The sequence below is a fragment of the Lithobates pipiens genome, unplaced genomic scaffold (assembly GCF_037356315.1).
Source record: "Lithobates pipiens isolate NorthernLeopardFrog02 unplaced genomic scaffold, aLitPip1_a1.2 Scaffold_16, whole genome shotgun sequence".
Taxonomy (NCBI): domain Eukaryota; kingdom Metazoa; phylum Chordata; class Amphibia; order Anura; family Ranidae; genus Lithobates; species Lithobates pipiens.
The window spans coordinates 69,574,076-69,597,183 of NW_027507748.1; positions in this window are offsets into that span (position 1 = coordinate 69,574,076).

Genomic DNA, 23,108 nt, shown 5'->3' on the forward strand with positions numbered 1-23,108 from the left:
CACCGGCAACACTGTAATCCTTGAAGTGTCGTTCATTGGTACATCAGAGTGACAATAAACAATAAACTGACGCGTTTCGGCAATAGCCTTAGTTGTAGCTGGTTTACTTTGTTCAGTGTGTAGTTCTGCATGCGTGGTCACATGCATCTGTATTGTGTTGTGGCAAGTTTGCAGTGCATTTGTGAGGTTTTTAACATTTGTATAGCATTCATGTGCTTTCCAGTACATTTACTGTACATGTGAAAAAATGCAGCATGCTGTACTTTTTAAAGACATGCAAAGATGCACCAAAATAGTGTAAACTGGGCTCTTTAACCCTTTCTTGACTAAGCCTATTTTTCACATTTAGTGTTTACAAGTTAAAATCTGTATTTTTTGCTAGAAAATTACTTAGAACCCCCAAAAATTATATAAATAAATATATATATATATATATATATATATATATATATATATATATATATATATATATATATATATATTGTGGCAGCACGCAGGTAAAATCACCTGGTTGTATTCAGGATGGGAAATATGTGTGTCCTAGATTCAGGCTGTATGCAGACTTTTACAATTAGAGGGGAAGAGTTAATGAGCCCAGCTGTAGTAAGTGGGCTCATTAAGACCTCTACAAAAAACCCCAGCATGCATAGGGAGATGCTCCATCCTGGAACCAGTTTTGTGTGTATAGACTGGGGAGTCTGAGATCTGTTCTGTGCGGTGAGTTAACGCCTGTGTGGCAAACCCCTACAATAGAGACAGGGACTGGGGCAGCACAAGGCTGCACCCAGTTGTTAGACAGGGAGTCTACGTGTGTAGTTAGAGGTCAAGCTGACCAGGATTTATTTTCCTGTTTTATTTTGTTTGGCTGTTTATGTATCACTGCATGTAGCAGAAATAAACCGGATCTTTTGTTTTTTGAACCTACACCGCTGTCTGCTGTGCCTGACTTTGTGTTGTGAACCCATCCAGGGGGTCACACACACCCACTACCGAGCTAACCCCTCACAGTTGGTGGAGAATTTTGGCAAGTTTTTTTTTCAATTTTTTTTAAAGGCCAGCAATGGAGGAGATACTGAGACAGCTGGCTCTAGCAAATGCAAACCAGCAGCAAGCAAATGCAAATCAGCAGCAAACAAATGCAGCTTTACAAAAGAGCCTTGCAGCTCAACAACAAGCCCAGCAGCAGGCAAATGCAAATCAGCAGCAGACAAATGCAACTTTGCAGCAGAGTTTGGAAGCTCAGCAACAAGCCCAGCAGCGATCTGAAGCCCGCTTCATAGACCTGTTGCAGAAGCAAGAGCAGAATTTTCAACAGCAAATAGAGACATTGATACAGCAACGTCCGCAGACCAATGAAGCAAGTGGGTATAATAATACCGCATCCTTTGGTGTGAGCCGTTTACTGACAAAAATGACTGGAGAGGATGATCCGGAGGTGTTTTTGACCACATTTGAAAGGACTGCTGAAAGGGAAAAGTGGCCTAAGGAGCAATGGGCTGGACTGGTGGCCCCTCTGTTAACTGGGGAATCGCAGAAAGCTTATTATGACCTAGAGCCTGACCAAGCAAAAGACTATGTGGTGCTAAAAGCAGAAATATTGGCACGGCTGGGTGTCACCCTGGCAGTCCGGGCTCAGCGTGTGCATAACTGGACTTTTCAGGTTGGAAAACCTCCCAGGTCTCAAATGTATGATCTCATTCACCTGAGCAGGAAGTGGCTGCAGCCAGAGATTTTGACCGCACCAAACATTGTGGAACGTGTGGTTATGGATCGTTTCCTGAGAGCTCTTCCTACTGCCATCCAAAAATGGGTAAGCCATGGAGACCCAGAAAATGCAGATAAACTTGTGGATCTGGTTGAGAGGTACTTGGCTACAGAGAACTTGACCACCTCTTCCAGGGACTCACGGACTTTCCCCCCTAAGACCAGATCATCCCCAGTGGCGGGTAAGATGACTCCAAGGGGTGAGAGTGGAGAGAGTGAGAGGGTGGGAGTTCTACCTAAGGTCTGGCGGGAGCATCCCAGGAAGCCCATGCTGCAAGAGGCAGCGAAAAAAATTATTTGCTACCGCTGCCGGCAAGAGGGACATATTGCAGCCAATTGCCCAGTTGTGGATGAGCCTATGCAAAGTGACTTTATAAGGGAGAGACGTCAGTCGCTGTTTGCGACAGTTGCATGCACTGCCATTCGGGGACCTGAGAGACATTTATGTAAAATGTGTATTAATGGTAGACATGTTGATGTGTTGCTAGATTCAGGTAGCCTGGTAACATTGATAAAAGCTGAATTAGTTACTACAGAGGTCTCTGGGAAGAACAGGGTGGCTGTTATTTGTGTGCATGGGGACACCCGAGAGTATCCTGTAACTTCAGTGTTTTTTGAGACCCCCAAAGGTAACCTCTCTCATCAGGTGGGGTTAGTGTCTCACTTACCACATGATGCTATTGTGGGAAGGGATTTTCCAAAATTCTGGGAACTCTGGGATTGTCCTGAGCCCCCCACTGGTGCCCCTATAGACCAGGAAGATGACCAGAATTCCTCTGGGAGTGGTGAGGACTCTCCTGAATTTCCCTTGTCGGTATTGGCGGGGGAAACTCGAGAAACTGGGGAGGAGCCAACATCCTCAGATGAAAACATGCCGTCTGTGGAGTTTTCGGATCTTGAGGTTCACAGGGAAAATTTTGCCACAGAACAGTTACAAAATTTGACACCTACCCCATGCCACGTATAGATGAGTTGATTGACCGGCTGGGAACAGCCCGATATATGACAACTCTTGATCTCACCAAAGGGTATTGGCAAATTCCCCTGGCCGAGTCGGCCAAGGAGAAAACTGCGTTTGTAACCCCAGATGGGGCATTCCAATATAAGAGAATGCCGTTTGGGTTACTGAATGCACCGGCAACATTCCAGCGGAAAATGGATAAGATTCTGAGGCCCCATCAGAAATATGCTGCAGCTTACCTGGATGATGTGATTATCCATAGCACAGACTGGGTCTCACATTTGCCAAAAGTACAAGCAGTCCTAGACTCTATCCGGGAAGCTGGGTTTACGGCCAATCCAAAGAAGTGTACCATTGGACAGGAGGAGGCCAAATATCTTGGGTACACTATTGGGAGGGGGGTGATAAAACCCCAAGTCAATAAAGTCGAGGCCATACAGAGTTGGCCACGTCCCAACAGCAAGAAACAGGTACGAGCCTTTCTGGGAATCGCTGGCTATTATCGACGATTCATTCCCCATTTTGCTTCTCAGGCTGTGCCCCTCACCAACCTGACAAAAGGGAAAGAGTCGGTTATGGTTAAATGGTCCCCAGAGGCTGAGGAAGCATTTCAGTCCTTAAAAACAGCCTTATGTAGCCAGCCAGTGTTGTACTCACCAGACTTCTCTAAGGACTTTGTTGTACAAACTGATGCGTCAGACGTTGGGTTAGGAGCAGTGTTATCCCAGGTCTGGAACGGGGAAGAGCACCCAGTCATTTACCTCAGCAGGAAGTTGAAGTCCCATGAGGTAAATTACGCCACGATTGAGAAGGAATGTTTAGCAGTGAAGTGGGCTCTAGATTCCCTTCGGTACTATCTGCTAGGTAGGCACTTTGACCTGGTGACTGATCACGCTCCTTTAAAGTGGATGGCTCAAAACAAGGAGACCAATAGAAGGGTAAATAGGTGGTTCCTGGCCCTACAGGAATTTAACTTTACAGTTAAGCATCGCCCTGGTGTTAAAATGGGGAATGTGGATGCTTTGTCTCGGATACATGCGTGTCTGGCTACTTGTGTTACAACCCCAAGGTTGAAACAAGAGGGGGGGGTATGTGGCAGCACGCAGGTAAAATCACCTGGTTGTATTCAGGATGGGAAATATGTGTGTCCTAGATTCAGGCTGTATGCAGACTTTTACAATTAGAGGGGAAGAGTTAATGAGCCCAGCTGTAGTAAGTGGGCTCATTAAGACCTCTACAAAAAACCCCAGCATGCCTAGGGAGATGCTCCATCCTGGAACCAGTTTTGTGTGTATAGACTGGGGAGTCTGAGATCTGTTCTGTGCGGTGAGTTAACGCCTGTGTGGCAAACCCCTACAATAGAGACAGGGACTGGGGCAGCACAAGGCTGCACCCAGTTGTTAGACAGGGAGTCTACGTGTGTAGTTAGAGGTCAAGCTGACCAGGATTTATTTTCCTGTTTTATTTTGTTTGGCTGTTTATGTATCACTGCATGTAGCAGAAATAAACCGGATCTTTTGTTTTTTGAACCTACACCGCTGTCTGCTGTGCCTGACTTTGTGTTGTGAACCCATCCAGGGGGTCACACACACCCGCTACCGAGCTAACCCCTCACAATATATATATTTTTTTTTTTAGCAGAGAATCTAGAGAATAAAGTGGCGATTGTTGCAATATTTTATGTCACACGGTATTTGTGCAGTGGTGTTTTAAACGCAACTTTTTGGGAAAAGGGACACTTTCATGAATTTAAAAAAAACGAAACAGTAACGTTAGCCCAATTTTTTTGTATAATGTGAAAGATGATGTTACGCCAAGTAAATGGATACCAAACATGTCACGCTTTATAATCACACGCACTCGTGGAAGGAGGACAAACTACTGTACCTAAAAATCTCCATAGGCGACGCTTTACATTTTTTTTATGGTTACCAGGTTAGAGTTGCAGGGGAGGGAAATTACTTATAACCCCCCAAACATTATATATATTTTTTTTCTAACACCCTAAAGAATAAAATGACGGTTGTTGCAATACTTTTTTTCACACCGTATTTGCGCAGCAGTCTTACAAGCGCACTTTTTTTGGAAAAAAATCACTTTTTTGAATAAAAAACAGACAGCAGTAAAATAAGCCCATTTTTTTTAATATTGTGAAAGATAATGTTATGCTGAGTAAATTGATACCCAACATGTCATGCTTCAAAATTGCGCTGGCTCGTGGAAGAGCGTCAAACATATACACTTAAAAATCTCCATAGGCAACGTTTAAAAAATTGTACAGGTTGCATGTTATGCATTACAGAGGAGTTCTAGGGCTGGCAGTATTGCTCTCGCTCTGACGATTGCGGCTATACCTCACATGTGTGATTTGAACACGGTTTACATATGTGGGCGTGACTTCCGTATGCGGTTTCTTTGCTGCGCGAGCTCGTGGCCATGGGGGCGCTTTAAAACATTTTTTATCTTATTTATTTGAAAATTAATAAATCGTTTTTAAAAAAAAATATCACTTTTTTTGCTGTCACAAGGAATGTAAACATCCCTTGTGACAGTAATAAGTGGTGACAGGTACTCTTTATGGAGGGATCGGGGCTCTAAAAGACCCCAAATCCCTCCTTTGCACTTCAAAGTATTCAGATCACCATTTTTGGCGATTCTGAATACTATATATTTTTTTAAAACTGGCGTCATTGGAAGCCGAGTAAACGGGAAGTGACGTCATGACGTCGCTTCCGTGTGTACAATTAAGAGACTGGAATGAAGCCGCTTACAGCTTCATTCTAGTCTGTCCCTAGCCGCCAGAAGCGGTGGTTTGTTGATCGGGGCTCCCGTTCCATCGGTAAAAGAGCGTCCCCTCCCGCTCCTCCGGTATAACAGCCAAGCGGCTTTTAGCTGCATCGGTTGTTATCCCTAGAAAGCCGATCGCCGGCTCTAAAAAGCAGTACCGGGATGATGCCTGCAGGTGTGGGCATCATCCCGGTATAACCCCCGAAACATGTGCGTACGCCCGGCGACAAGGGGTTAAAATAATTTTTTTCCCATATGCATTTATACTGGGTTTAAAATGCATTTGACTGTATCTGGTGTAAATGAGACCTCAACCACTTGCTTACTGGGCACCTAAACCCCCCTCCTGCTCAGACCAATTTTTAGCTTTTAGCGCTGTCACTCTTTGAATAACAATTGCGCAGTCATACAACGCTGTACCCAAATTACATTTTTATCATTTTTTTCCCCACAAATAGAGCTTTTTTTTTGTTGGTATTTGATCACCTCTGTGGTATTTATTTTTTGCGCAATAAACAAAAAAAAGAGCATCAATTTCTAAAAAAAATCAATATTTTTTACTTTTTGCTATAATAAATATCCCCCAAAAATATATTTAAAAAAATATTTATTTCCTCAGTTTAGGCAGATATGAATTCTTCAACATATTTTTGGTAAAATAATTGCAATAAGCGTATATTGATTGGTTTGCGTTTTTACTTTTTGTTAAAAAAAATTTAAAAGACCGAAATTCTTTCAAAAAAATACAAAACCATTTTATATTTTGTTAATACATTTTGGAAACAGGTAATTTTTCTCTTTCATTGATGTACGCTGATGAGGCTACACTAATGGGCACTGATAGGCTTCACTGATGGGCACTGATAAGGCGACACTAATGGGCACTGATAAGGTGGCACTGGAGAGGTGGCACTGGTGGGCACTGATAGGTGACATTGGTGGGCACTGATAGGTGGAACTGATGGGTGGTACTGAAGAGCATTGATAGGTGGCACTGAAGGGCACTGATAGGTGGAACTGATAGGTGGCACTGATAGCTGGCACTGATGGGCACTGATCGGCAACACTGATAGGTGGCACTGATTGGCACCACTGGTGGGCACTGATAGGTAGCACTTGAGGTCATTGAGAGGTGGCACTGATTGCTGGCACTTATGTACTGGTGAGCACTGATTCCTGGCACTGGCAGGTGGTACTGGTGGGCACATGTGAGGCAGCTTTGCCTCTTCCTCTTCAGGACCGATGTTCCTTCAACAGAAGCCGGTGATCAGCTTTTTTTTCTATTGACGGCCTCCTGGCAAAGTAGATCCACACTGTAGCCATCATTCGGCTATAGCGCGGATCTGAAGGGGTTAAAGGAGAAGTGCAGCCAAAGCTCGTTTGGTTGTACTTCTCCTGTGGATCAAAGGAGTGCAGTTAGTTTTGCACTCCTGTGACCCGTTTTCAGCAGAGAGTGGACTTCAGTCACATCACAGAGTTGGTCCAGGCTCCTCTATGCATTAGGATAAAAAGCCTTTTGTGTGTAGCAGCCTCCCAGCACCCCCTAATTACTTACCTGAGCCCCATCTCTCTCCAGAGATGAATGTCTAAGCTGTTCGGGGCTCTCCTCCTAATTGGCTGAGACAAGCAGCGGCACCATTGGCTCCCGCAGATGTTAATTAAAGTCAGTCAGCCAATCAGGGGAGAGAAGGGGCGGGCCGGGGTCAGAGATCTGTGCCTGAATGGACAAAGTAAGCTGTGACTTGGCTCCTGTGCCCCATAGGAAGCTGCTGACTGTGGGGGCACTTGATAGGAGGGAGGGGCCAGAAGCAGAAAAGAGGAACCTGAGAATAGGATTGGGGCCACTCTGTGCAAAACCAAGTGCACAGAGGAGGTAAGTATGTACATGTTTGTTTTTTCTTTATTTTTTTAAAACAAGACTTTACAATCACTTTAAGCCCTTGTACACACGGTCGGATATTCCGACGCAAAATGTCAGATCGGACCGTGTTGCTGGATAATCCGACCGTGTGTGGGCTCCATCGGACTGTTTCCGTCGGAATATCCGACCGACAAAGTTTGAGAGCTGGGCTATAAAATTTTCCCACAACATGATCCGTTTGGAGAGAATTCCGATCGGACAAAGTGCCACGCATGCTCAGATCAAATTACGGCAGCAAAGCTATTGGCTACTAGCCGCAACATAGTCCTGTCGCAAGGCACGAGCGTCATCACGGTCCGAACGATCGGATTTTCCGACAACTTTGTCTGACAGTGTGTATGCAACACCACTTTCGGACAAAATCCGTCGGAAAAAATCCGACGGATTTTGTTGTCGGAATGTCCGACCGTGTGTACAAGGGCTAAGAGTGATGTTTGATCAGCAAATCTGTTGCCTGGTGACAATGTGCCTTACTTTGGTCTCCTTACTACTGTGGAACATCACCAGGTCATCCTTTAACCCCCCAACCCACACCCCCCCCACCTAACAAAGATTTAGAGATGGGGCGCGCAATGTATAAATCTGTATATAACCAGGGACCACAAATGTTATTAGTGTCCACGCTACATCCTGTTTCCCAGGTAAACAGGCCTTATCAGAGCTGCAGTTAAAGTGATTATAAAGGCAGAAGGTTTTATTTTATCTTAATGCATTCTATGCATTAAGATATAAAAAAAAACAACAAGACTCTAGTATCAAGGCTTCATACACACTGAATTTTATAATAATGTTATAAAAATCCCAGTCTCTTTGCAGGGAGTTTTTCAATGTTTTTGCAATAGTGTTTTTTTTTTTTTTTTTGCGTTTTTGAGCGTTAGCGTTTTTTTTTTTTTCTCCAATGGATCAAAACATTCAAAAAATGTTGGTAAGCCACGTTTTTGAGCACTTTTTGAAGTTTTTTTTAATTTGCATTTTTAGGCGTTTTTTTACAGCTGAAAAATTCCTCTGAGAACCCACTAGTTTTGTGTTTTTTTTCCAGCCAAAAAACGCCCCAGCCAAAAACAGTTGATAATAGCCTATGTGTGCATGGAAACATAGGATAAAATGCTGGAGAGTTTATTGACAGTACAAAAAAAACGTCGGAAGCCAAAACCAGCTGCTGTAAAAACATCCAAATTCATCCATTGTGCATGAGGCCTTAGTCTCGGCTCACACTGGGGCAGCTTCAAAGTCGCCCGACTCTGAAGCCGCCCCATACAGTGCAACTTGTGTACTTCTGTAATGGAAGTTAATGCAAGCTGCTCCGAAGTCACCCCCAAGTAGTACAGGAACCTTTTCTAAGTCAGAGCGACTTGAGTAGCTCCGATTAGAGCGGGTCCATTGCACTGAATGCCGCGACTTGTCAGGCGGCAAAGTCACCGAGCCTAACTGAACCGAGCCTAACTTTCTTGAGATAATGTCATAATAAGGTATGTACTGATTGCTTCAGTATGTACTGATTCTTTCAAATTATGACTGGCTATATCACTGTTAATGTGTACTTTGTGTATTTTATACTGTAATAGTCATATGTATTCTGAAAGAGATATATTCTAAAAAATAAATAAATAAATAACAAAAAAAAAACCCTCTAGGGTAACTTTGGGGAAACAAACCTCCCCAGCCTCTACCATCTGCCTGCTATTTCTCCACCGAGTGATTCAGTATGTATGTATGAAATGCGATTAATAACTTCCCAAGTCATTTAATGAAACAGTGAGATTTTTTTGAGAATCATGTCTGAATTCGTGGAAATAATAACTTCTCCCTGGGCAAGCGGAGTCTCAAGGATCATGAAAAGAGCCTCCAGGGTTGAAGCTAACATACCAAAATAAGCAAATGTCAATCCTATGCATAGGTTTAAAAACTGTAATTCAAAAGTGGCACTAAATGACCAAGGAGAAGAAAGGTAAAGTAAAGGGAAGTAACACAATTTTTCAGTTAATGAGTAGATGGACTAAATGGATTCTTTTTTTTTTTCATTTACCTGGAGTTCTTTAATTACAGTAAACACTTTGAAGAAGTAGTACTTTAAACACTTTGAAGTACTTGAAGCTTTTTGCATGATTTTCATGCAATTTTTCATTTTATTTTTTTTTTATTTTTTTTCCTCTTTATGTGATTTGGTCTACTTCAGGGATATGCAATTAGTGCACCTCCAGCTGTCGCAAAACTACAAGTTGGGACTTGTTCTGCAACAGCTGGAGGTCTAACTGCATATCCCAGGACCACTTCATACACTTTCATGCACCAATTTCCCTTATCCCCTACGAAAGATCTCACGCACCTTTTAAATTTTTATTTACTTTTTACAGTCCCAATTTGTTTTTTTTGCGAACACACGTGTTCACCCATATATCACAGCTTGATGCATGACCCTCATTTGGAGAGTTGCCTGTTGGGCTATCTGTCGCCTAATATACCATCTCAGCTCCCGGAAAAGATGTTCCCCATGTGGGGATACTCATGTCCCTCAGTACCGTATCAATTGAATATGTATACCCTGTAAGTATTATATAGGTGTCAGGAAAGGTTTCACCTGCTGGTGGCGCTGTCAGACCTTTGGCCCGCAGTACTGATGTCCACCAGCCGGTGTCTGCTGGCAGTCTGGAACTGTCAAGAAAGGTTTCACCTGCTGGTGGCTCTGTCAGACCTTTGGCCCCCAGTACTGATATCCACCAGCGGGTGTCTCCTGGCAGTGTGGATCCGACATTATCTCTTGCGATCAGGCATCACCTGAGGCTAATTGCAGGAGATGTGTACTTATACACGGCAAGCACTCACACGCCTGCCTTGGTATTGTCCTTGACCCCTGACCTGTATCCTGTGATCCTGAGAACCCAAACCTGTATTTGTACTTGTTCCCATCCATCCTGTATTCCTGTACCCCTACCCTGCAGCCTGATCCCTTCCACCTTTTCCCTGTCCTGTCTTGCTCCTTGCCACATCTGCTGATCTCCCATTTTTAACCCTGGCCTGGCTACGTTTACGATTCTGGTATTCCCCATCTATTGTATGTACCTGTTTTGTCTGTTGTTATTTGTGGGTCACTGTCTGGTTGTTGGATTGTTGTACACTATTTGGTAGTGGAGGTGTTTTTATATCTATATTCACGTATCTTAAATAAACTACATTATTTCACTTTACATGTTTTTTGTTCCCTCTGTTGCAGTCCACATGGTTCTGGTAACACCTGTTTATGACAATAGGGAGTTTTACTCCTATTTTTTTCTATATTTTTCACACTTGTGACTATATTAAACCAACTAGAAATGCATAATATATACTTACAGAGATATCCTGCACATGTACATGCTTCCTCCTGATGAGTGACATCAAGTAATGAAACGCGTTGAGATAACAGATGTCATGTTCAAATCGTATACTGTATCCTACCACATCATTGTGGATTCTTTTTATGCATTATGTGTTTGACTATATTTAAATTATCAAATATCAAATGTTGGGCTTTTCTATATGTATCATGTGCTATCCATTTTTTGGATTATTTATGATTATGTACTTATGTATGAAATAAAGTTTTTCATTTAATATTTTACTCTATAAAGGTATGTATTTATATATTTATGTGTAGTATATAAATTTTCTATTGAATATGAATTATTATGAGACAAATGTCCTATTTTTTTTACGCATATTATATATATTTTAATTATAACTCCACACAATACTTGACCCTCCGCGTACTTCATTTAAAGCCTGCTTCCTTGTTCTCCTTTGTATATTTTAATAGGGATGGAGGCTGATGACAACGTCATCTCCTCATATAAAGTCCCATAGACCCAGCTTTTAAATACTTGCTCACCTAACTAAATCCTATTTGACTTCATAGAAATAACTTTGTCAGAAGCATGTTTTTGACTGGGTCTGGACCACACACATCTGTGACTCACTATTTAAGTGAAGCCAAGACAATTTTTAAACGCACGTTGAATTTCTATAATAGTTTATTGGTAGCAAGAATGTTCAGAACTAAATTGAAACACATAATTTCCTATGCCGACAGTTTAAATAAAAAATCATTTATTGATCGCCATCCAACAAGAATATAAGTAACACATAAACGCACAGCAATTTCCCCAGCAAAGTGATATTCAGATTGTTTCATTAACTTTAATTGGCTATAACAGCATCCTTGATTAAAGTGTACCTATAATCATGAAAAAAATGTTAGGTTTTAAAGGGGGTAGGCAATGAAAGAAAATGTTTATTCATTTATTTATTTAAAGGTTTGAGGATCTTTAGGAAAGGTGTTATTAACCACTTCCCGACCAGCGCACGCCGATGTACGTCGGCAGAATGGCACGGGCAGGCATATTGGCATACAGGTACATCCAATCTTAAATGCCGCCCTGCCATCGCCATCGTATGATCAAGAGAATACATTTATTGATCATACATCACGGGACACAGGAGCTTCATTACATAGTGGGTTATATAGGCACCTCTGGTGATTGGACACTGGCTAACCCCCAATTAAGGAGAATTCCTCCCCTATATAACCCCTCCCATATGGGGGGCACCTCAGTTTTTTCGCCAGTGTCTAAGGTGGTTGGTCACGTAAAACATGCTATGAAGAAAGCTCTATGCAGGTCCCTGCAGGGGTCTAAGGGCTATGATAACCAGATCCATATCTCGGGCCGATATTTGACTCCCAAGATGATATGGTACCCGGGCCTCGTCATCCGAAGAAACAAGGTTTTGCCTGTAAGTCCTCTCCTTTTGGAAGACTGGGCTCTGGGAAAACCAGACTTGGTGTACTATTTACATAGTGGCATAAAAGTTTCTGGCAGAGTCTTTTACAAGGTCCAGGTAAGAGGCTCCTCTAAGAAGGAACCCAAAAAATCCTGAAGGTTGGCACAACTCTGTCCGCCATGATGGGTGAAGACTGGAATCTGTCTGTTTTCTGCAGTTCCTGCGGCGGGGACAGGCAAGAGAATTTAATCCTATATAAACCATATATTATGGATTTCTTCATGTGAGTAGTTGAATGTCTTACCTGGTTTCCACCACTAGAGGGAGTAAGAGCAGCCTGATGCATACTTACATGCCTTTCAAGTATACACGCTCAGTGAAGCCAGTCTTCGAATGGCTCACATCTTCCGCTGCAGACTCTGCCACAATAAGGTAAAGAGAGGTCCCACGTAGTCTGGGGGTCCCGCGCGGCTCTATAGGTGGTCCTCTTCCCCCCCCCCTCGGACGCCGGCAGTCCACGCGCGCTGGGAGCGCTCCCATACCAATGGAAGGGGGGGTGGTTGCAGGCCGTGCACACCAGCGTGCACGGCGCTTACTGCGCAGGCGCCAAAGCGGCAATTTTAAAAAGCCCAGAACGCCAGGGGGCTGTAAGTGGAGGACACAGAGCTGTGGGCAGTAAGCATCCTAAGGGGTTGGATCCAGGCAAACCTAAGACACCTACTCAGCATCAGGTTGTGCAGTTTAAGCATATATGTTTATTGTGAGACTTGTAGCAGAACAGTGATTGCACTTTTGTACTAGTACCTCTGCTTTGTAGCTTAGGACTATGTCTCCTCATAAGAGGGTCTCAGGGGGAGGTAACAAGGGCACTGGTAAATCACCACCTAGGTCTAGGGGTCCTAAAGATGCCTGTAGATTACCATCCCCCCCTGCAAGACTGGAGCCAGCCTCACAGGATGAGTCAGTGCCCCTGTCAGGTTTTGCAGCCTCTCCTAATGTTTCAGCCCCAGCGTATGTCAGCTTCCCTGAAAGATAGCAGAAAAAGGGGTAGATCCCCTCCCTCTGCTGAAATTCCTCTTTCAGGTGACACCTCTGACAATGAGGAGAGATCCCTATCATGGGATAGGGATCAAGAGCAGTCAGATGAATCAGAGGAAGAGGAGAGAGTCCCCTCCTCCCAGGCACTTAGAAAGCAGGTTCAATATTATACTGATTTGGAGCGTACCACTTTCAGAATGCCTGCTGCTGAGGCCGCTACATCCTCTGTTTCTTTCCAGGGGGTCAGGGAATCCCACAGACTGCCTTTTCCTTTCCAATTCATCCCTTAATGGATAAATTGTTGTATGAGGATTGGGGACATCCCGATGAACTGTTTTAAACTGTTTGCTCCTCCTAAAAGGTTTTCTATGCTTTATCCTCTGGAGGAAAGTTTCACCAAGAAATGGGGGGTCCCATCTGTCGATGCGGCTGTTTCTTGTGTGAATAGAAACCTGACCTGTCCTTTGGACAATGCTCAGGTATTTAAGGATTCAACTGATAAGAAGCTGGAAACGTTATTGAAAGCCTCCTTTTCCATGGCCTGTGCAGTAGTGCAGCCCTTAGTCGCAACTGTGGGGTTGTATCAGTTCCTCAAGGAACAGGTTAAGCAGATGCGTGGCCTACTTCCCAGTGAGGAAGTGGAGAATTATGCAAAAATACCTCAAATTCTGTGTTTTATGATTGATGTGATTTTGAATTCTGTCCAACAAGCATCTCGTTTGTCTCTCCTGTTGGTACACATGCGAAGGGCCCTATGGCTAAAAAATTGGGCAGCTGAGCTGTCGTGTAAAAAATATTTGACTGGGTTCCCGTTTAAAGGGGAATGCTTATTTGGGGAGGAATTGGATAAATTCCTCCAAAAGATTACAGGGCGTAAATCTACTCTCCTACCAATCAAAAAGAACAAACGTCCATCATTTAGGAGTTCTTTTTCTCCTAGAGCATCTAGCTCTAAGCAGTGGCGACGGCCTTCCCAACCTCCCTCGAGAGAAAAAGCCCAAGGTCACGCCCAGGGGCAGAAAAAGACTTGGGGGTGAAAGCCTGCCAAGCAGAGCCCAAAAGCTTCCTTGTGAAGGGGCGCCCCCACTCGGCCGAGTGGGGGGAAGGCTCCTGCAGTTTGCAGAAGCCTGGCGGGAAGAGATTCGGGACAAGTGGGTAACCTCCTCAATATCTCTGGGCTACAAACTAGAGTTCCAGGAGATTCCACCTGTTCGCTTCCTAAGGTCAAAGATCCCTAAGGATCCAGTAAAGCAAAGACCGCTACTTCTGGCCTTAAATCACTTGCTATCCCAGGGAGTGATAGTGGAAGTGGACCCAAAAGAACAGGGTTCAGGCTTTTACTCAAATCTCTTCACCGTTCCAAAGCCAAATGGAGATGTCAGACCTATCCTGGATCTAAAGTATCTGAACCAGTTTTTGCACATTCGGTCTTTGCGAATGCAGTCAATACGCTCTGTGGTCTCTTCCCTGCAAGGGGGAGAGTTTATGGCATCAATAGATACCAAGGATGCATATCTTCATGTGCCAATTTTTCCCGCACACCAAAAGTATCTAAGGTTCATGGTAGATCAACGCCATTTTCAATTTGTGGCCCTGTCGTTCGGTCTCGCTACAGCTCCTCGAGTCTTCACAAAGATTGTAGACCCTCTCTTGGCAAACCTAAGAGCTCAGGGTATAACTGTGTTGGCTTATCTAGACGATTTGCTACTCATAGAGCAAACAGTAGCGCTCTTGAACCACAGTGTTAACAAGACATTAGAACACCTGAAACACCTAGGTTGGATTATAAACCTAGAAAAGTCGTCCCTGCAGCCTGCTACCAGGTTGGAGTATCTGGGCATGGTCATCGACACCGCTCAGGGCAGGGTGTTTCTACCAAGGCCAAAGGCCATGGCTATAGGGGTTCTGGTACGCCTAATTCTCAGCAGAAGGACTTCCCCCATTCGGCGGTGTATGAGACTGTTAGGGAAAATGGTCGCCTCCTTCGAGGCCGTTCCATTCACCCAGTTTCACTCAAGGCCTTTGCAAAGATGCATCCTGGCGGCTTGGAACAAGAAGCCCCAGGCCTTGGACCTTCCTATGTGTCTATCCCCAGGGACACACAAGAGTCTCGTTTGGTGGTTACAGACCAAGAATCTGCTGAAAGGCAAAACTTTTCTTCCCCTTCCATGGAAGATTGTAACTGCAGATGCCAGCCTGACAGGCTGGGGAGCAGTGTTGGAGGAAGTATGCACACAGGGAAAATGGTCTGCGACCGAAAAGCTACTGCCCATAAATATTCTGTAAATTTGGGCAGTTTATATGGCCCTCGTGAACTGGTCTTACAGACTACAGGGTCTCCCTGTTCGAATTCAGTCCGACAATGCCACAGCTGTGGCCTATATCAATCACCAGGGTGGCACCAGGAGTCTGGTTGCACAAAGAGAGGTGAATCGCATACTTGCTTGGGCAGAGAGGCATGTTCCATGCCTTTCTGCAGTCTTTATTCCAGGAGTGGAAAATTGGCAAGCAGACTTTCTAAGCCGCCAACAGTTATGCCCAGGAGAATGGGCTCTACACCCCGACATATTTCAGACCATATGTCACAAGTGGGGCACTCCAGACGTAGATCTGTTTGCGTCCAGATTCAACAGGAAACTGGAAAACTTTGTGTCAAGGACAAGAGATGTACTTGCTCAGGGGTCAGATGCTCTGACAGTTCCCTGGGATTGGTACAATCTAATTTATGGCTTCCCACCATACCCGCTTCTGTCACGGTTCCTGGGAAGAGTCAAGAGGGAAACAAAGTCGGTTCTTTTGGTAGCCCCGGCTTGGCCCAGGCGACCTTGGTACGCAGAGATCATGAAATTGGCAGTAGGCAGGCCTTGGATCCTTCCTTTCCGGACAGATCTGCTCTCGCAGGGTCCAATCTACCATCCTGCTTTACACAGTCTGAATTTAACTGTTTGGCTGCTGAGACCCACATTCTGAAAGACTGTGGACTCTCGGAGTCAGTCCTTTCTACTCTGGTCAATGCCAGAAAGCCAGCCTCCAGGTTTATTTACTACAAAATCTGGAAGGCATATGTTTCCTGGTGTGAACCCAGGGGATGGCATCCTAGAAAGTATGTCACTAGCAGGATCTTGGCTTTCCTCCAGTCAGGCCTAGAAATAAATTTGGCCGTAAGCACTATCAAGGTGCATATTTCAGCCTTGTCAGTTTTTTTCCAGAAGCCACTTGCATCACATTCTCTTGTGCGGGCTTTCATTCAGGGGGCTATGTGGTTAAAGCCGCCAGACAAACCTCCGGTATGCCCATGGGATCTGAATTTGGTTCTCTCCGCTTTGCAGGGACAACCATTTGAACCATTGTATCTGGCTTCATTAGTTCTTTTGACTAAAAAATTGGTTTTCTTGATCCTCGGCTAGAAGAGTGTCAGAGCTGGCAGCTCTCTCGAGCAAGGAACCTTATCTAATTATTCATAAGGACCGGGTAGTGATGCGTCCTTATAGGTCCTTTCTGCCTAGGGTAGTTTCAGGATTCCATTTGAATCAAGATGTAATCCTACAATCCTTTTTTCCAGATCCACAGTCCACAGAAGAAGAGTCTTTGCACACTCTAGATGTAGTAAGGGCAATCAGTATCTATCTCCAAGCAACTGCTCAGATAAGAAAAACTGATTGCTTATTTATTTTGCCGGAAGGCCCTAAGAAGGGCCAGGCGGCATCAAAATCCACTCTCTCAAGATGAAATAGACAAGTTATTCTTCAGGCCTATAGTGTAAAGGGCAAGATTCCTCCTTTTCAAGTGAAAGCGCACTCAACTAGGGCTGTAAGTGCTTCTTGGGCAGTGCATCACCAGGCCTCCCTGGCTCAGATCTGTAAGGCTGCAACTTGGTCATCGGTCCACACATTCACCAGATTTTATCAGGTGGATGTCAGAGGGCAAGAGGATATCGCCTTCGGGCGCAGTGTACTGCAGGCTGCAGTTTAGATCCTCTGGTCCATGGCGGTCTATATTTCTGATCTGTGTCTCCCTCCCCTCAAACTGAGCATTGCTTTGGAACATCCCACTATGTAATGAAGCTCCTGTGAAAATAGGATTTTTATATACAGCTTACCTGTAAAATCCTTTTCTTGAGAGTACATCATGGGACAAAGCGCTCCCGCCCTTCTTGGGTTTTACGTGGTTTGTTATTGCTTTGCTACAAAACTGAGGTGCCTCCCATATGGGGTTAGCCAGTGTCCAATCACCAGAGGTGCCTATATAAGCCACTATGTAATGAAGCCTTGTGTCCCGTGATGTACTCTCAAGAAAAGGATTTTACAGGTAAGCTGTATATAAAAATCCTATTTTAATGATGTATTAATGAATACAGAGCTGCATTAACCACTTCAGCCCCAGAAGGTGACCAGGCCATTTCGTGTAATATGGCACTGCATTACTTTAACTGACAATTGCGCGAACATGCAACATTATATCCAAATAAAATGTATGTCCATTTTTTCCCCCACAAATAGAGCTTTCTTTCTGGTGGTAAAACATTATTTTTTACTTTCTGCTTTAAAACACATCCAATAAAAAAAAAAATTAAAACAAATCTAATTTCTTCATCAATTTAGGCCAAAATGTACTCTGCTACTTATTTTTGGTAAAAAAAAAATCCCAATAAGCGTATATTTATTGGTTTGCAGAAAAGTTATAGTGTCTACAAACTATGAGCTATATTTATGGATTTTCTTTTTTTTTTTTTTACTAGTAATGCCGGCGATCAGCAACTTATAGCGGGACTGCGACATTGCGGCAGACAAATCAGACACCTGACACTTTTTGGGTACCAGTGACACAAATACAGTAATCAGTGCTAAAAAAAAAATGGATTGTCACTGTACTAATGACACTGGCAGGGAAGGGGCGATAAAAGCAATTATCCTAGGGAGTGCTTTCTTATGCCGCGTACACACGGGCGGACTGTATGGCGTACTTAGTTTGTCATACAATCCGACGGACAGTCCGTCGTACTTTCCACTGAACGGACTTGACCACACACGGATACCCAAACAGTCCGTCGAAAGCTTGCGCGATGACGTGTACAGCACGTACTACGGGACTAGAAATAGGAAGTCCAAGACACAGCAAAGCACCCTTCCGCCGCGTAAATCCTTTCTGGGCATGCGCCATTCTTAGTCCGTCGAACTAGCATACTGACGAGCGGATTGTCCGCTGAAACCAAAGTACGACGGACAGAATTTTCGAAAAATCCGAAATTCTTAGTACGCCGGACTGCATGCTGAAAAAGTCCGCTGAAGCCCACACACGAGCGGACTGTCCGCTGAAATGTGTTTCTGGGCATGCGCCATTCTTAGTCCGTCGAACTAGCATACTGACGAGCGGATTGTCCGCTGAAACCAAAGTACGACGGACAGAATTTCGAAAAATCCGAAATTCTTAGTACGCCGGACTGCACGCTGAAAAAGTCCGCTGAAGCCCACACAGGAGTGGACTGTCCGCTGAAATGTGTTTCGACGGACTAAGTACGCCATACAGTCCGCCCGTGTGTACGCGGCATAACTGTGGGGGAGGTGCTTTGACCGGAGGAACACAGAGATCTGTGTTTCTGTTTAGCAGAAACACAAGATCTTCATCTTGCCCTCTCACAGAACATGACAAACAAGGCAGACCGCCGTTCTGCCTCTCCTGTGAACAATCGGTGGATCCCAGCGGACAACACATCCACCTGCTGATTGGCTCCCACTGTGTCCAATCACAGTGGAAGCAGGTCGCCGGGGGAGTGCGCACGCCCCAGACACCCCAGACCCTGTGCATGAAATCAAGTACAGGTATGTGCTTTCGCACAGGAGGGCCTCCCTGCTGCAGTATATCTGTGTGGGGTCGGTCATTACAGGGTTAATTTGTTAATTTTATATCTGCCTAGAGTTTAGCTTTATACCAAATCATTTTTTTTTTCAATTATTCTTTACATTTTTGAACAGGTTTAAAACCCTATTATGTCCTAATTGGTCTTTGCATTCTCTGGGATGATTCACCTTTTGTAACCACCAGAACAGAAATAAATGGGAAATCTTACAACTGGGACACCTGTTCTGGTACAAGTAGTACCATTCACATGCAGAGGTGACCGGTCCATAAGGGCCGCCCCCCTAATCTCCATGCGCCACCTCCTTATCTCCATGTGGAGCGCCAGACTCATAGGTTTCTATGAGATTTTTTTTTTTTTGAAGCACATGATTAGAGCCTGAGGCTCTAATTGGCTTCCACAATGTTGGGCTCAGGGCGCGGAGCACTGTGCCCCAAACCCACCCACTTGTAACATTAGTGAATCAATAGAAAATTGAGAAAAACTCTATGCTTAGGATCAAGCAAGGTGTGCAGCCTCACCTAATAGACCCCCTAAAGGGCTAGTTAATGTGAGTAAGTGAAGTGGAGTAGATGGCGTTACCTATATCTGGGGAAAAAACATATACCCTAGTTATCAAATGAATATATACACCCTGATACACTAAAGTGCTCAAGTAATCAAATAGTGGTACTACAATTATAAACATCAACATCTGACCTACAAGTAATAGTGAAAACAAACCAAATCATTAATGGCATATATATAATAAATGACGAACACTAATTACGTCTGTGTATAAAAAATTAATTACTTCTGTGTATAAAAAAACGAATTACTCCTCTGTATAAAAAATTGTGAATATCAGAAAAAATTCACAAATTCCTCAAAAAAATTCTTCAGAGAAATTCATCAAGAAATGAATTTGTGTATCACCAAACAGTCCAAATAATAAAATGTCCGAAATCAAAAACTTCCCATCAATGGGAAAAAAAATACTTTAAAAACGACTACAGCATATGGTCAAAATAATGTGTAGGGGAATCCGGTTCGCAGTGTGCGCTTTTGTTTTTAGTTTTGATTTTAAAATAAAGTACTTTTCACTACTACACTATGGGAGCCTTATCTCTTCCTATGAGGATCTAATTTTGGGAAGTTCTTTGGATACGGCGATCGGTGACGTGCTGAGCAGGAGACCGGTTGGGGCACCTTGGTCCGGTGGAATAGCTGGAGAAGCCAGTGAGGAATGTCACAATAGGCTACGGACAGACCACTGGAAAAGTAATCAAGGGAGACAACCCACAGTTATCCATATATGCCTACCACCCCTGCAGGGGTATCAGGAGCTGGTGAGTGGGGACTCACAAGGGAGAGCACATGAGTCAACTGATTTGTTGAGCACAAGAGTCACTTGATCGTTTGACCACTTGGCCTTTTTGGAGCTTCACCAATTTCACACCGTTTTCGGACTTTTTATTATTTGGACTGTTTGGTGATACACATATTAATTTCTTAATGAATTTATCTAATTAATTTTTTTTTTTTATGAATTTGGGAATTTTTTCTGGTATTTACAATTTTTTAGGCACAGGAGTAATTCATTTTGGTAATTTATTATATATATATATATATATATATATATATATATATATATATATATATATATATATATATATATATATATATGTCATTAATGATTTGGTTTGGTTGCACTATTACTTGTAGATCACATATTGATGTTTATGATTGTAGTACCACTATTTGATTACTTGAGCACTTTAGTGTGTCAGGGTGCACATATTCATTTGATAACTAGCGGATACGTTTTCCCCCAGATATAGGTAGTGCCATCTACCCCACTTCACTTACTCACATTAGTGAATCAATATTCACTATTGTCTTCTGGCTTCTCCTTCTGGCCAATCAGGACAGGAGGTGGATCTTAAGACCCGATTAATCCAGGGGGAGAAGCCGAGGAAGCCGCGACCTGGATGGGGTAGGTGCAGACATGGCGGGGGGGTTTGTTTGCCACCTCCCCCCAAACATGGAGCACCAGCCACCACTGTTCACATGAATTATTAGTCCCTAAAAAAAGCCGTACTTTTGTTGACTTCAATTTAACTGCCAACCAGGGGTGGACTGACAACTCATGGGGTCCCCAGACAATAGGAGATTATGGGGCCCACAGACAATAGGAGATTATGGGGACCCCAGGCAATCAGAGATTATGGGGCCACACGGTAGACACAAACACACACACACACACACACACACACAGTATACAATCACACAGTACACACAGACATGTTTCTATTGGCTGAGAAGGTACTGGAGAGGTGGGGCAGCTATAATCTCAGGATTTTTAGACCAAAAGAATGTCGGTAAGGGACATTTCACAGACAGATGTAAAAGAAAAAACACAAATTTTTACATACTGTCCCTGGTTTTACTGAGGCTGTGCGCCCTAGTGGCATGGTGCCCTCGGGCAGTGCTCGAGTGGCCAAATGGTCAGTCCGCCCCTGCTGCCATGTCTCAGGAGTTTCAAACTAAACCAAATAGAAAAGCAACTAAAAATATAGAAAGAAAATAGAAACTCAATGAAGATACTTTAGTGTTCCTAGTGGGAATTGAACCAGGAACCCCAGTGTTACAAGGTTCCAGGGCATATGGCTTCGAATGATAGAACCTTTATATAGAGAAGTCTCAAGAAGAGATCAGTTCCCACACTTGAAATACAGATCGCTGACCTTCATGCTAAGTGCTCTCATCTGTATTACAAGCTCATCCTATGAAACGGTGGAGCCTAGGCAACATCTATGATAAATGGACCTTTGTCTGGGATGTTGTTATTACTATTGTTGCATAAACATCACTATCTGGTAATTTGGGAGTACAATAAGATTAAATATGATGAGAGGCATGTTAGCTGCATCTATTCCCATCCATCATAAGTTAATGAATCTCATAGCTGTTTATAAAGAAAAAAATGAATCAATATTATGTTAGGTTTTTGCTCTTTTACCTACGCATTTGTCTGCTACATATAATAACGCATTTCAATTTCTTTCAAATTTACTTAAAGGAAACCTGTAGGATAGAAATATGACAGATACTGATAGTGTAGAAATAGATAAAAACAGAGGGCACACCGGCCTAGTGTATTATCCAACAACATTTTTATTAAAAGAAAAGTATAATAAATAGCTACTTGCAAACATAGGTAGTAAAAGCGCTCATTTTACCACTCCTCGTGGCTCCACTCTCCCAGGCTACCCAATAGCTCGAGCTTAGGGGGGCCCTCACCAAGGTCCCTGCTGGCTGATGCAGTCCAAAGGTATGTCCTTTTTCAACCAAGCCAACATGGCTTCAAAGGAATTATCAATTTTTGCTTTTTGACTTTTCCTATTGGGTTATTACACTTATGCGCAGGGGGTTATCGTTGTAGCTACTGATGCTAATCTGATGTTTAAAAGTCCAACCTTCGGGGTCCAGAGCTATAAGCGATATCCACACTTCACTACCCGATAAGTCACTGATCCAGAAAAACCCTGGCAGTAAAGTTGCCACTATTGGCCAGGGTGGTTACTCTAATGATGTGGCTAAATGTTGAAGCATGAACCTCCTTGAGTTATGATTGTTTGCTATGGCTTTACTTGCATGCTCCCCTATTGCATGGGTGTTGTATGGGTGAGCGCTCCACCTCACCATTACATGGGACTTGTCGTTTCCCTTTTCCACCCTCCCCTCCTTTGTTTTTTTGTTCTCTCTTTTTTTCTGCTCACCACCCCAGGTCTTTGGATGCCTGAGACACCATACCCAAAACACATGGTTTGCCATTCTTTATGGCTTCAGTGAATAATATCAGGATTTGGTGCTCAGACAGCCTTCTGCTGTAACTCTTGGAGGCATAGACAGTCATGTTCTCTTGGATTGGTCAGTATGTATTCAGCTGAGAGGATGTCCTCATTCCAATGTACCCATTTACCCTTTCTACCTTATCCAACCCTGTTGGGCTTGTTTTGTTCATATTGTATGGAACTTTGCTT